Source organism: Macrobrachium nipponense, chromosome 14 (assembly GCF_015104395.2).
Source record: "Macrobrachium nipponense isolate FS-2020 chromosome 14, ASM1510439v2, whole genome shotgun sequence".
Lineage (NCBI taxonomy): Eukaryota > Metazoa > Arthropoda > Malacostraca > Decapoda > Palaemonidae > Macrobrachium > Macrobrachium nipponense.
Window position 1 is genome coordinate 77,563,225 of NC_087207.1, and position 14,454 is coordinate 77,577,678.

General features: G+C 37.7%; 1 protein-coding gene across 4 annotated transcripts in view; it reads right to left on the reverse strand.

Annotated features, from left to right (window-relative positions):
• Nucleotides 1–14,454, reverse strand: part of LOC135226603 (lysocardiolipin acyltransferase 1-like) — a 103,025-nt gene that overhangs the window by 32,213 nt on the left and 56,358 nt on the right. The window lies entirely within an intron of this gene.

Sequence of the window (14,454 nt, forward strand, 5' to 3'; positions counted from 1 at the left end):
TTTTCTTTTTTTATTCGCCCCGTATTTTTGTGTCATGCTTCTGTAGATTTTATAACGTTATTTTCTGTTTCATTTCTGTGCTCTGTCAAGTAAAGAGTTAGGTGAAATTGTGTGAAATACTTCAGGAAAGGGTCGAATCATGTAGTTTCATAAAACATCATTACACCATAAATATAATTCTGTATATAAGTGTGATATATATATATATATATATATATATATATATATATATAGTATACTATATTATATAGTATATATATATAGATATAGATATATATAGTATAATTACAATATATACATATTTGTGTGAGTGTATCTATATATATCTTAATATTATAATAATATTAGAATAATAATATATATAATATATTATATAATATATATTATATTATATATATATATATATTATATTATGCTTATAAAAATCACAGTAGAGGCACGTGACTTCATTATACAAGCGCTATTCTTGACAATATCTTAGTAAAGACGAAGCGCTTGGGTTTCTGACTATCATTTCCTGTGGTATTCGCTTTTATATATATATATATATATCATATTTATATATATATATATATATATATATTATGCAATTTTTTATTACAGCGTGATTTACATTCAATCAAGAAGCGACAAATGTCGTTTAATATCCAATTCACGCTACTTCGGGTATATCCCCGAAGAGGAAAGTTTAAAGTGATAATTGTTTGTTCATATGGTGTTTTTACATTGCATGGAACCAGTGGTTATTCAGCAACGGGACCAACTGCTTTACGTGACTTCCGAACCACGTCGAGAGTGAACTTCTATCGCCAGAAATACACATCTCTAACCCCTCAGTGGAATGCCCGAGAATCGACCTTGCGGCCACCGAGGTGGCAGGCCAAGACCATAACGGCGTACGCCAATGAGTGAGTCGGTTTGGAAAGTTACCAACCAGTCAACTACCACTTTTAAAAAATCTCCCATCAGTGATAATTCCCTATCGGGAATATTCCCAAAGTAGCGTGAATTCGATATTGAACGACATTTGTAGCTTCATAATTGAATATATATATATATATCTATATATATATATATATATATATATATATATATATATATATATATACATACATATATATATAAATCTATATATATATATATATATATATATATATATATATATATATATAAATATATATATATATTAACAGCAACCCTTTTTAATTTATACCGACTTTGAGATTAATTCCAAATCAGTAAACTTTAATTTCATTATACCTAGATCATTCGAACAGATATAATAATGCTCTGACAACGGTTTTATGTCGAGTCCATGAATCCATCGGGGAGTGATGACAGACAAGAGAATGGACGGCAAGTTATTCATACTTATGCGGCTTAATTACTCTACTGAATGTATTAGAAGTGTATCTTGATTAATGTTATATTTTCCGTGGAAAATAAAACCTCAGAGTGGATTGGTGTCGTTTAGCTAAAGGATGTGATTAAAAAAATAAGTTTTCTTCTGCCAAATCGATGTGTTTTATGTACAGCGTATAATGCTGTATGAAACTCAGCCACGGCCCATGACACTCTCAGCTGCGGCCCATGAAACTCTTAACCGCGACCCGGTGGTGGTCCTTGTATTATTGGTACCTACAGCAGTGCCGGACGCACCATCATGGCTAACTTTAACCTTATATAAAATAAAAACTACTACTACTACTAGAGGGCTGCAATTTGGTATGTTTGATGATTGGAGGGTTGATGGTCAAAATACCAATTTGCAGCCCTCTAGCCGCAGTACTTTTCAAGATCTGTGGGCGGACAGAAAGAGTGCGAAAGGACTATCTCAGTGGTATTCTTTTACAGAAAACTAAAGTGATCTCAATATTGGTTGAAGTTTCAGAGAGGTTGCTTATTTTCGTTCTAATTCATTTATCGAAAATTTTCTTGGGCTACTTCCTGAATTCTGTTTCTAGTACTCGTTCAGCTCTCATTAAAATTTCTGCTAACCTTCTTACATTCCTTTTCTATTTGAGGTTCACTTTTGACGGTGTTCCAGGGATACATACGAAATCAATTCCCTTTCTTGTGTTCGGCTTTGTCCGTTTTCTTGTTTCCTTTCCTTGCAAGTTATCTGATTCAGCTTGCTGGAATTTTTCTTCTTTTTGCTCTTCCATTCTTGAAGGTTTTCGCTTAAGATTTACTATCTTTAGTACCTGTTCAGTGTTTGCTTTCTTTTGCATATCTTTTTATTTACGTTCCAGTTATATATTTTCATTGGAGACTCCCTATTTTCGAAATTTATTCATTTTCCGGAAAGTATAAGGAAGATACTCGCGGTGTCCACTTACGACCAAAAAATCTTAGCTGGTGAACTTTGCTTCACATGGAGAAAATCAATCTACTTACCAGTAATTTGAAATGGACTGCCGCAACAACAATTACTGTGAAGTGCTTCTACTCGTCTCCTAAAACTCAAACTACTTTTAAGATGTTACAACGAAAGCCTTTTCAAGGGGCATACCTATAGTACTAACTGCCGCGCGTGATAATGTTGAAACACTCCACGAATCATTTCGCATCTGGCAGCATCGAGAGGAGGTTGAGACGGAGGATTTTCGGAACCTGTACGTATTGGCAGCGTCGTCTGCAAACTTGCCGCGTTGTATAATAACCTCATTGAAGTCGGGGTGAGACCTGAAAGAACGTAGAATCCTTGAGAGAGATTTATTTTCATGACAAGAGCCTTCTCCCTCGCCACATCAAAGGTATACAACAATCTTAGATCTTTTCCGCAGACTTCCTTTCTTGTTGTATTTGCTGGTTAGTGATGAATTCTGTTGCAATTTCTGTGTCTAACAGTGTACCAAATGTCAGCGCTTACAATGTCTTTATTCAGACTTTTATGGTTGAGAAGAGAGAGAGAGAGAGAGAGAGTAGAGAGAGAGAGAGAGAGAGAGAGTATCAAGTTGAACCTGTATGAAAACAGTGTATACTACATTCATGCTCAAAAAACAAGAGGGAACCCTGACGGGTGAAGCAATCTAGGCCTATTTCCAGAGAGTCCATTGCTATTATGTTGGACTATTCTATCTTATTACCTGGGAGTTATCGTGTGCGATGGTCATAGCCAAAGTAGGAGGACTGAAATATTTCAGAGAACCTGGTGGTTAACACGTAATGGTACCAACTTTGTAAAGGAAAAAGTTATATATATATACATATATATATATATATATATATATATATATATATATATATACGTATATGCACATATTATGTATAAATACATAACCCTTAACCCAAAAGGCAATTGTCCGTTCGAATCCTGCCCACAGCTGATACACTTATCTTTTGCTCATAAGTTTATTTCCAATAATACAAAGGATTTATAAATAAATGGTATTTCTGACTGAATAATTGCGAATATATTACATATATATACATATATATATATTACTAAAAGGACCTCATTCAAATAAAAATTAACTCCGCTAGATACCATCTAGTTTGAATGAGGTCTTTTTTGTAACTGTTACTATTGCACAGAACAACTGTGTATGTGATAAGTTAACTTATACATACATACATACACACACACGCACACACACACACACACACACACACATATATATATATATATATATATATATATATATATGTATATATATATACATATATATATAATGTATTTGTTTGTTTGTGCGCGCGTGTATTTAAAAAACAACCCTAACTCTTCACCAAGAAGATCCCTGTCACTGAATTTACAGCGATGCCATTTTTTCTTCACAACATTGGCTTTTAGCAGTGTTACCATAAGCAGTTCTTCTGATTTTTTTTTACGTTATTTATGATTTAATGGTTAGAATGAGGAAAATTTAACGGTTAGAATGGGTATTTTCCGATGTAGAATTATTTTCCGTGACGTTAAAAAAACTACAAGTCACTAGCTTACATGAAGTATTTTTGACGAAGAAAAATAAAAGATTTCAATAAAATTCATTTCTATAAATAAGCAGGACATGTTTTATAACTTCATTTTCATAATGAAACATAAAAAGGCAAAGTGAAGAATTTTATTCCTTAGTGCCGTGGCCTGTGGTCGGAAAAGCCACCGAGGTTGCCAGATGTCACCAGAAATCCACATTAGTGGACGAATTCCTCAAACGGCAACCCTTGCTCTGAAACTACGTCAAAATCAGGCGAATTGTCACCCGACATCAGAAACGTCGCCTTAGCTGTCAGAGAGACATTCGCGAGGTCTTGTTTATGGGTGTATTTACCCACCCATAATGGCACTGCGAAGTAATGGGGAGATATGGCGGCGACCCATCTTTCTTTTTAAATTGCCAAGAGCCTCCGAGGTAAGTTATAAAAGTGGGACTTGGAGCAGCGTAAGCCTAGAGAAATGTGTTGGCATTTTCTCGGAGTAGACGCAGTACATATCCATCAACAAGTATACACAAGTGTACATACATGAACATTTACATAGCGTGACATATACATACATGTATACATTATATACATACATATATCCATGTATATATATATATATATATATATATATATATATATATATATATATATTATAAATAAATATAATGAAGGCTAATGAAATTCAAAGTGAACAGAATCATCTCTGATAAAACTGTCTGGACTACCTTACTGTGACACTTGTTCTAGCAGAATGCAGCTGCAGGTGACAGCTGTAATAGCTTAATGATATGACAATAACATGGCGTCGCCCCGACGTACGTAAGTCCTAACGGTATGTAGCTATTTTATACACGGAAAGTTTTTTTAAAAAATAATAAATCTATCAATCGACGAAGACAAGCTTATCAGATCCCTGCCTGAAGCCAGACTCTGTGAAAGGGAAAAGATGTGTAAGGAATAGCTTTATCCACTGATGAATTTCATTATTGCTTTCGGTCGGAATAGATATAACTCCGAGAGAGAGAGAGAGAGAGAGAGAGAGAGAGAGAGAGAGAGAGAGAGAGAGAGAGAGAGAGAATAATCTACGCCATGACAAGTGCGAGCGGAAACTTTCCTGGAGATTCGCGGATGATATATTTTGAAACTTTCTTGGAGCCGAGAATGGGAGTTACTCGGAGGGTCTGAACGGAGTTTTAGGTCATAACGAGCCATTACAGTTAATCTTAGCAAATATCGCCGTAATATATGACCGTAATTAAAAGGAAATAGCCAGGAAAATATGAACTCAGGAATGGCTCGACTCACTCAGCCTTGACATTAATTGTTATGTCTTTTTCGACTTTTTTCTTCTTTTTTATGGTACTGGAGCCATGAACAGCAGGAGGTAGTTAAAGAAGTATAGCAACAGTGGGAGTAATGGTGCTAGTAATAGTCTACAGTTCATCCATAGGCCTAACAGCAACAGTAGTAGTACAAGTAATAGCTTAAAGTTCATCCAGTCCTAATAGTAGCCGTAGTACTGGTAATGGTCTAAGGGTCATCCACAGGTTTAACAGCAACAGTAGTACTAGTAATAGTCAAAGAGTTAGCCATAGTCTTAATAGTAACAGTAGTACTAGCAATAGTCTAAGATTTCCCTCCTCAAAGCCTAATAATACCAACAGTAGTACTAGTTCCAAGGTTTAGCAATAGTGCCTCAAATTTTTCAGAAAGTTGGTAAAGGAGGTAGCTTGTATTTTAAAGAGTTCTGTTAAGTTTCAATTATATCTTCTTTTTATTTTTGTTACTGCATGTAATGAAAAACAAGAGACTATTCGTAGTTCCGACAGCGCTTATATTCAATTGGAAATGTCTCCGTGAGATGTAACGAAACCTTGCGTCACACCAATATTATCGGGAAGCCTTAGAACGCAAATTCCTTTTGCCCAGTCCATGCTGGGTTTCTTTGGGTACGTAGGGCTTCCCGTCTCTCTCTCTCTCTCTCTCTCTCAAACCTGCACGAGAGAACAGGTCTCATTATGCTTTCTTACAACACTCTAACCCCTAATAGCAAATCTGTCTGTCTTTCTCATACGCGTGCATTCTCTCTCTCTCTCTCTTTAACAGAGAACTCTTTTTTTTTTTTCCCCCTTCCATTCCATATACATATATCACCAGCACTGGCGCACATACAGTCTCACGAGAAGACCGACTTCCACTCCAGAAATCACGACTGATCTCTGGAACAACGCCATCAAAATCCTACTAGCATACAAATCGGCAAATGATTTCTGTCTAAGGAATTGTCGTCATCACTTCTCCTTGAAGAAGTTATAAAGTTAAGCTCATACGTTCCGTATAACTCCTTTCGGAACACGAAAGAGATTTCTATGGCATGGAAGCATTCTGTGCGTATTTGATTTAATAGTTTTAGTTTTCCGTCCGCTCTTTTTCTGTCCACCCTCAGATCTTAAAACCTACCGAGGCTAGAGGGCTGCAAATTGGTATGTTGATCATCCACCCTCCAATGATCAAACGTAACAAACTGCAGCCCTCTAGCTTCGGTAGTTTTTATTTTATAACGGTTAAAGTTAGCCGTGATCGTGCGTCTGGCACTACAAACAGGGTACCACGGCCGGCTGAGAGTTTCATACAGCATTATACGCTGTAAAGAAAACTCGATTGCACTGAAGTTTTACTTGTAATATTTGTTATGGTAATGGATCAAACATCAGATTTCTTCTCTTCAAAACCTATGAGTGGAAGAGTAGAGAATAGACAACTTAAGAATAAAACCCTTCACCGAGCGACCACGGGAATACAAAGACTCTTGATTAATGACACTACGGATACAGTCTAAACGAATTAATGACACTACAGGTAAAGTCTAAACCAATAAATGACACTACGAGTACAGTGTAAATCAATAAATGACACTACAGGTACAGTCTAAACCAATTAATGACACTACAGGTAAAGTCTAAACCAATTAATGACACTACGGGTACAGTCTAAATCAATTAATGACACTACAGGTACAGTCTAAATCAATTAATGACCCTATGGGTACAGTTTAAATCAATTAATGACACTACGGGTACAGTCTAAATCAATAAATGACACTACGGGTACAGTCTAAATCAATAAATGACACTACGGGTACAGTCTAAATCAATAAATGACACTACAGGTATAGTCTAAATAAATTAATGACACTAGGGGTACAGTCTAAATAAATTAATGACACTAGGGGTACAGCCTAAATCAATTAATGACACTATGGGTACAGTCTAAATCAATTAGTGACACTACGGGTACAGTCTAAATCAATTAATGACACTACGGGTACAATCTAAATCAATTAATGATACTACGGGTACAGTCTAAATCAATTAATGATACTACGGGTACAGTTTAAATCAATTAATGATACTACGGGTACAGTCTAAATCAATAAATGACACTACGGGTACAGTCTAAATCAATAAATGACACTGCGGGTACAGTCTAAATCAATAATGACACTGCGGGTACAGTCTAAATCAATAAATGACACTGCGGGTACAGTCTAAATCAATAAATGACACTACGGGTACAGTCTAAATCAATTAATGATACTACGGGTACAGTCTAAATCAATTAATGATACTACGGGTACAGTCTAAATCAATAAATGACACTACGGGTACAGTCTAAATCAATAAATGACACTGCGGGTACAGTTTAAATCAATTAATGATACTACGGGTACAGTTTAAATCAATTAATGATACTACGGGTACAGTTTAAATCAATTAATGATACTACGGGTACAGTTTAAATCAATTAATGATACTACGGGTACAGTCTAAATCAATAAATGACACTGCGGGGGGTACAGTCTAAATCAAGATGTGCTTACTTAAAACGAAGAATCTTGACTTGGAGCAGTGGTTCTTAAAATTTTTATTGTCACGCCCCCTCTTGCATCTTTGGGTAAAATTCCCTTCCAGACTTAAAGGGGGAGGGGGGGGGGGGGGAGAAGAGAGAAAGAGAAGGGGTTTCGAGGGATAAGGTGGGAGGTAAATCATTACAAAACTTGGTAAACTCAACGCGTCTTACCACAGTAGTAGGCTAATAGTTAACCAACTTATAAGGCGTTGCTTTTGCATTTTCCATAAACCTCTGACTATGAGTTCCTCACTCTTGTAGGAGGATAACGAATATGATTTGAGAATATTTCACGTTTCCCTAGGGCTTGCGCCTACCCTAGAAATTGGTGACGTCCCCCCCCCCCCCCCCCACCCCCCCCCCCCCCCAATCCCCTCTCCCCAGTTTAAGAGCTTATTTAGAAAAAAATTTGGGGTAAAGTATTGTCAACCAGAAATCAGGAATGAAAACCCTCAGTCTTGGGAGAATATAGAAGAGAAAATGCGTAATTTAGGAGCAATACAAGGACTGAAATCCTGTAATCTCGAATTCATGCATAATAAACAAAGTAAATCTTGAGAGATCACAGGAAACACGCGAAGGACAAAGGAGGTTAAAGTAGAATGAAAGACACAAAACAAAAGAAATTAGACCGAAGAGCAACCACAATCGCAAGGTTGTGCAGACCGGGGTTATGTGAAACCCCCAGCGCGGATCGTATTCCACTCCAAGTCTTCTTCTGCCTCTTTTCATTCTTCGAACCTGTCTATGTTTTCAATTGCACTTTTCCCTTCTTCTTAAAAACTATTGCGACTAGAGAGCTGCGAATTGATATCTTGATCATCCACCCTCCAATCATCAAACATAGCATATTACAGCCCTCTAGCCTCAGTAGTTTTAATTTCATTTAAGGTTGAAGTTAGCCATACTCGCGCATCTGGCAACGATATACGCCAGGCCAACATCAGGCCGTGGTGAAACATGGGCCGCGGCTCATACAGCATTATGCCGAGACCACCGAAAGATAGATCTATTTTCGGTAGCCTTGATTATACGCTGTACACAAAACTTGATTGCGCGAAAAACTTCAGCGCAATTTGTTTTTACTTGTTTGCTTTTGTGATGACAATCATTCTTCGGGGACTTAATTATAACCAGTGACGTCAATAATTTCGGGGTTTTAAAACGTTTTGAGTATTATTTTTTTTTCTTTTTTTCTTAATCTGATATCAGTAAAATTAAGTGCAAAAATCTGGTGTAATTCACATTTACGCTTTGATGATGTCCACCTTAAAATACGGTTTGAAATTGAATATATGTTCGTGTTTTCATCTAATGTTTAGTTCCAGTGTTATTTTAAAAAGCTCATGACTGCAAGTTTGTTTTATATATCTCACTCAATGTATAGTAATTGAAACCAGTTTGTTTTCATATCGCTGTAAAAATTCCACAAGTCCTGCAAATAATAATAATAATAATAATAATAATAATATCTTCAAATATCCAACCCTGAATTTAGGCGACATAGTTCTCTTGGATCCCCGGTTGGCTCATGCAACATCGAGCAAAGAGAGGAAGTGCGCGACGCCAGAGAGATGTAACTCCTTCACGATTTCAAGCCGCAAGGATGGTAGTGGTGCCAAGTACGGAAGTATTTTCTAATTTGGAATTCGTATGTGATATTCACATCAACTCTCTCTCGCTCGTCTTTATTCTATACACACACACACACACACACACACATATATATATATATATATATATATATATATATATATATATATCTATATATATATATTGTTCAGGATTTTAAGCCAGAACCAAGTAAAATAATACCGTCTTAGAAAGGAATTTATTCTCGAGTTGCCCCTCTGAACTGAAAGCCTCGTTCTCTCTAAACCATCTCCTGTATTCCTATTGGCTGCCTGGAATTGATCTCCAGAGGTATCCTCAAGTGGGTGGAGCATCTAGATGCCAGATTTTTAAAAGGAGGAGGCATAGCAGCTCCCTCTCGTGTATGGGCCGAACAAGGGAAAGGCCCGTGCCAACAAGAAGTGTTGGCTTAATACAACAACAGCTCCCTCTCAGTCTCAGAAGTCCAAGATGCGTCCCAGAGCAGATGCCTGAACACCACTTCCCCACTTTTTGCTCCCCGGGGGATCCCAGATGTGTTCCTTTACCATCCATAGTGCACAGATCGATCAGCAAATCAGAAGACGACAAGACAACAGATTTCCAGGCAAATATCGTTCCTGGTTGTAGGAGGAAATTTGGGAACCCTTGGGTACGACGCTCTTATTTAAATAACCCGCTCTGCGCAAATCATATCTCTGTGTCTGGGTCATCTCTAGCCACGTGTTCCGGTGAACCTGCCATCAACCACCTTCATTTATTTCGGGACCTACTCGAGTCCCCTACACCCTTGAGGTGTGAATTCTTGCTCACGTAGTTTAATTGTAAATATAGTTCACTTAGACTAAGTTCCAGAGTTTTATGTAAATTCCTTCCTTCAGTAATATCGGCCTTCAGCCGTAGGTTTTGTTTGTAATAATCTCGTCCCGCCATACAAGGCCATTTTAGGAGTGCCAAAAAGTCACATCCCTACATTTTCACTGAGGGAACGAGACATTTATTACAATATATGTGTGTGTGTGTATGTGTGTACGTGTGTGTGCGTTGACCGACTATCCAGGTATGTGTTTTCCTCTATGGAGCTCTTACGTCAAGATCAACAAAAGGAACAGTCCCAGTGAATTCACCTAAGTTACCATTTTGCCTCAGTTCACATTGTGCCTCGAACCGTAATTTTTTGCTCCCGCTTTCATTCCTTCCTTTATCTCCTCCTCCTCTTTGGAGTTCCTTTCTCAATATATATATAGTACTTCAGAAAATTCTGTTCGCAAAGTTTCTTAAGATTTCTTTCCTATCTCTTACTTCCTGATGTTTGTTTGTATGGTGTTTTTACATTGCATGGAACCAGTGGTTATTCAGCAACGGGACCAACGGCTTTACGTGACTTCCGAACCACGTCGAGAGTGAACTTCTATCACCAGAAATACACATCTCTCACTCCTCAATGGAATGGCCGGTAATCGAACCCGCGACCACCAAGTTGAGAAGCAAACACCAAACCAACCACGCCACTGAGGCGCTTTGCTTCCTGATGAACACCTGAGTATTGTTTGGAAGCTTGAATTTCAAGTCAATGGTCCCTTTGGTGGGCTTGTTCCATTTGAATATGGTTCTTCGTCTTCTGAGTAATAATGATAATAATAATCTGTTATATTATTATTATTGCGAGTTAATTGGCAAAGAAGCCATTTAACTCGCAGAAAAAAAACCCTCGACCGAATACAAAAAGGCCCAAAGAATAACAATAAAGGAAATGAAGAAGAAGAAGCTGAGAAGTAGAATTTAGTAGTGGCTGAAAGCAACGTAGGAAAGTCACGCACAGAAACAACAGAGTACGGGTGGAAACCTCTAGGCTGCTGCTACAGTGTGGAATGGTCTTTTACATAAGTTTAAGGTCGTGGGGGGGGGATGGGGGTGGGGTGTTCCCAGATAGGGTGAGGTGGGTGGCCCTACGAATCAACAGAAGGCGTAAACTGACCTCGAACACTATTTCCTTCTTTTTTTTTATTAAAAAAAAAGGCAGCAGAGAACCCAGACTTCCTTTTGTCATTGCGCGCACGTGTATTTTGGCGACGCCGCCTTGCACTGATAGGATTTCTTTTTTTGCGTTAGTTCTGTGGTTTCTTAATCTCGCGTTCCGCAGTGCTACTTAAGAAATGCAGGTGTATTGATGTACAACGTTCTTAATTTTTTTATATGTAATTATTGAGTTTTCTTTTTTTATATGTAATTATTGAGTTTTTCTTTTCTTTTTTTTTTACTTTTTCCCTCCTTTTGCAGCAATTGTTGGAAATAACGTAAATGCATCGTATACTTGATGATATTTTGTTTTTCTTTGTGGAGCTTAATCCATAACACTGCAATATCATGAAAGAATAAGTACAAAAAGAAAAATGTTTTCTGTATAGTATATAATGCTGCAAGACCCGCATCCCATGAAATTTTCATCCATCCAGGGCCCATTGGTGGCCTGTCCTCTAGCGTTGCCAGATGCTCGATTATGGCTAAATTTAACTTTAAATAAAGTAAAAACTACTAAGGCTAGAGGGCTGCAATTTGGCCCGTTTGATGATAGGAGGATGGATGATCAACATACCAATTTGCAGCCCTCTAGCCTCAGTAGTTTTTAAGATTTGAGGCACACAGAAAAAGTGTGGACTGACAGACAAATAGCCATCTCAATAAATATATATATATATAATATATATATATATATATATATGCAATATAAAAACACCGTATCGTGCTTCTAAGAAATCAGTAGAAGATCCGCAGTAACAATCTTGTTTAGCCAGACGAAATATATTTGTAAATATTTCCACAAATATATTTCGTCTGGTTAAACAAGAATATTACTGTGGATCCTTCTACTGATATATATATATATATATATATATATATATATATATATATATATATATATATATATATATATATATATATATATATATATATTATATATGGATATGGATATGAACATATGACGATACGTAAGAATTGTAAGAAAACTTTTGTAAATGCACGATAATTCTCATAACCGGACGGTAATGGCAACTAGGAGTGCGGTGATTGCCTGAAACTCCTTTGTTGTAAAAACAAACCTCTTCTTTTTTTTTTTAAGGCATCTGAACCGCAGACCTGAATTACCAGGCCAACTGTATCCACTCATTCACACAGGGAATAAATTAAACCAAACATGTTCCTACAAATATATACATTAAATTTACATGCTAATGATGCTAATTCACTTATTTGTTTACAAACGTACGATATCCCATTTTCCAGATGGGCGACGCCAGCGGAGGAGGAGTCGACGAAGTAACCGACTCCACATCGAGGCTGGAGCGCCCCAGGAGCCTCGACGTGAATGGCATAGACCTAGAGGAAAAAGTCGGCTGGCAGGGGTGGTTCCGGGGCATCAGCTACACCCTCCTCTGGTGAGTAAGGAGTGCCTCTAGGAGGGCATCCCTTCCTGTTTGAAGAATGCATTCTTTCTCTTTGTGGGAATAACCTCATCTACTCGAAGTGATCGTTCCTATCTATTTTGTCTTAGATTATGTAGTAGAAGAAGAAGAATTACATAGGAGAATAACATTTAGCAACGAACTGCAAATGTTAACTCCTTGAATCAGATAGGTTCAATAGTGAACTACTTCATGTACATTAGCTATTTATTACGTTATTCTGAGCTATTATTTATTTTGTCTTTCTCTTCCGTCTCGATTCTCACGCATTACGTAATCATAATCCCTCGGGTAGTTATTCATTTCTTGCGTTGGTTTTCCAGAGCGTAGTTTCTCCCATGGTTGTTTTTCCCTGTAGTGTTTATCGGCGCTGTTTTACCCAATTATTTTTCCACAACGCTGATTCCCACAAGATAATTTATTCTCGGTTTCTCTATAATACTGGTCTGTAAAACAACCACTGCTTTGTCTTTCATAATAGCTATTAATTTTTTTTATTTTTTGTAATATTTTTTTCCGTTATTGCTCCTTCTTTTCCCCAAACTTTCGATTATGAATATATCCTCAACGATGGTTCCCATTGCGTCCATTTCTCCGTCTTTGTTTCACTGTTGTTTCGCTCCTTGGCCTGTTGTTGTTCTCCCTCGTGGTTCCGTCAAAGACGTTTCCCTCTCGGCCATGACATCCTTCAGTTTTTATTTCTACTGACGGTTTCCTCTGCGTTCTTCTCGAAGTTGTTTTGTTCGAGCTCTTCTCTCCAGTGCTGCTCTTCTTATTTTCTTTGATTCTTGGTTGCTTCGATGTCGTGTTGTTCTTCTTACTTCCTCTGCGTTGTTCTTTCACTTTTTGTTCATCGTTCTCACACATGTATTTTTTAAAACGCAGTTCTCTTTCCCCGTGATTACCGCATTAAAGAAATGCTGCTCTCCCACGCATCACCTATCTTATTACTCCATTTTCTCCTACGATTAATTTCCTCATTACTCTGTGGTGGTTTTTCTTATTCCTTTTTCCTCAGGCTTGTTTTTTCCTTCCATCCTCAGTACGGCTCCATCATGATGGGGTATTCTATTCTCTCTACTGCCCCGCCTCCTGCCGCTGCTCCTCATCAACAGGAAAGTCTACAGGAGGGCGACTGAGGTCATCTTCACCATGTGGGAGAGTTTCGCTGTGGTAAGAACGGGAGGGAGAGAGAGAGAGAGAGAGAGAGAGAGAGAGAGAGAGAGAGAGAGAGAGAGAGAGGGTTTGCATCAACCGTAACATTACTCCGATTCGGAGCTAATCAAAAGGTAACGCCGACAAATACAGTGAAAGCCTATTACGGAAAGAGACAGAGCTCACGGAAGCTAGGAGTGAGAGAAAGAGAGAGAGAGAGAAAAAAAAGGTAACGTAATTCAGATCAGTCACAAATCTCAGACAAATGAGGAAATGAGAGATACGTGAAATGCATCGCGTAATTACACCGCCCAGCCCCGATAATCCATAGATTACTATGGCTTAAAGGAAATTACAAGAAAACCATAACACTGAGAATATCAGAAATTCT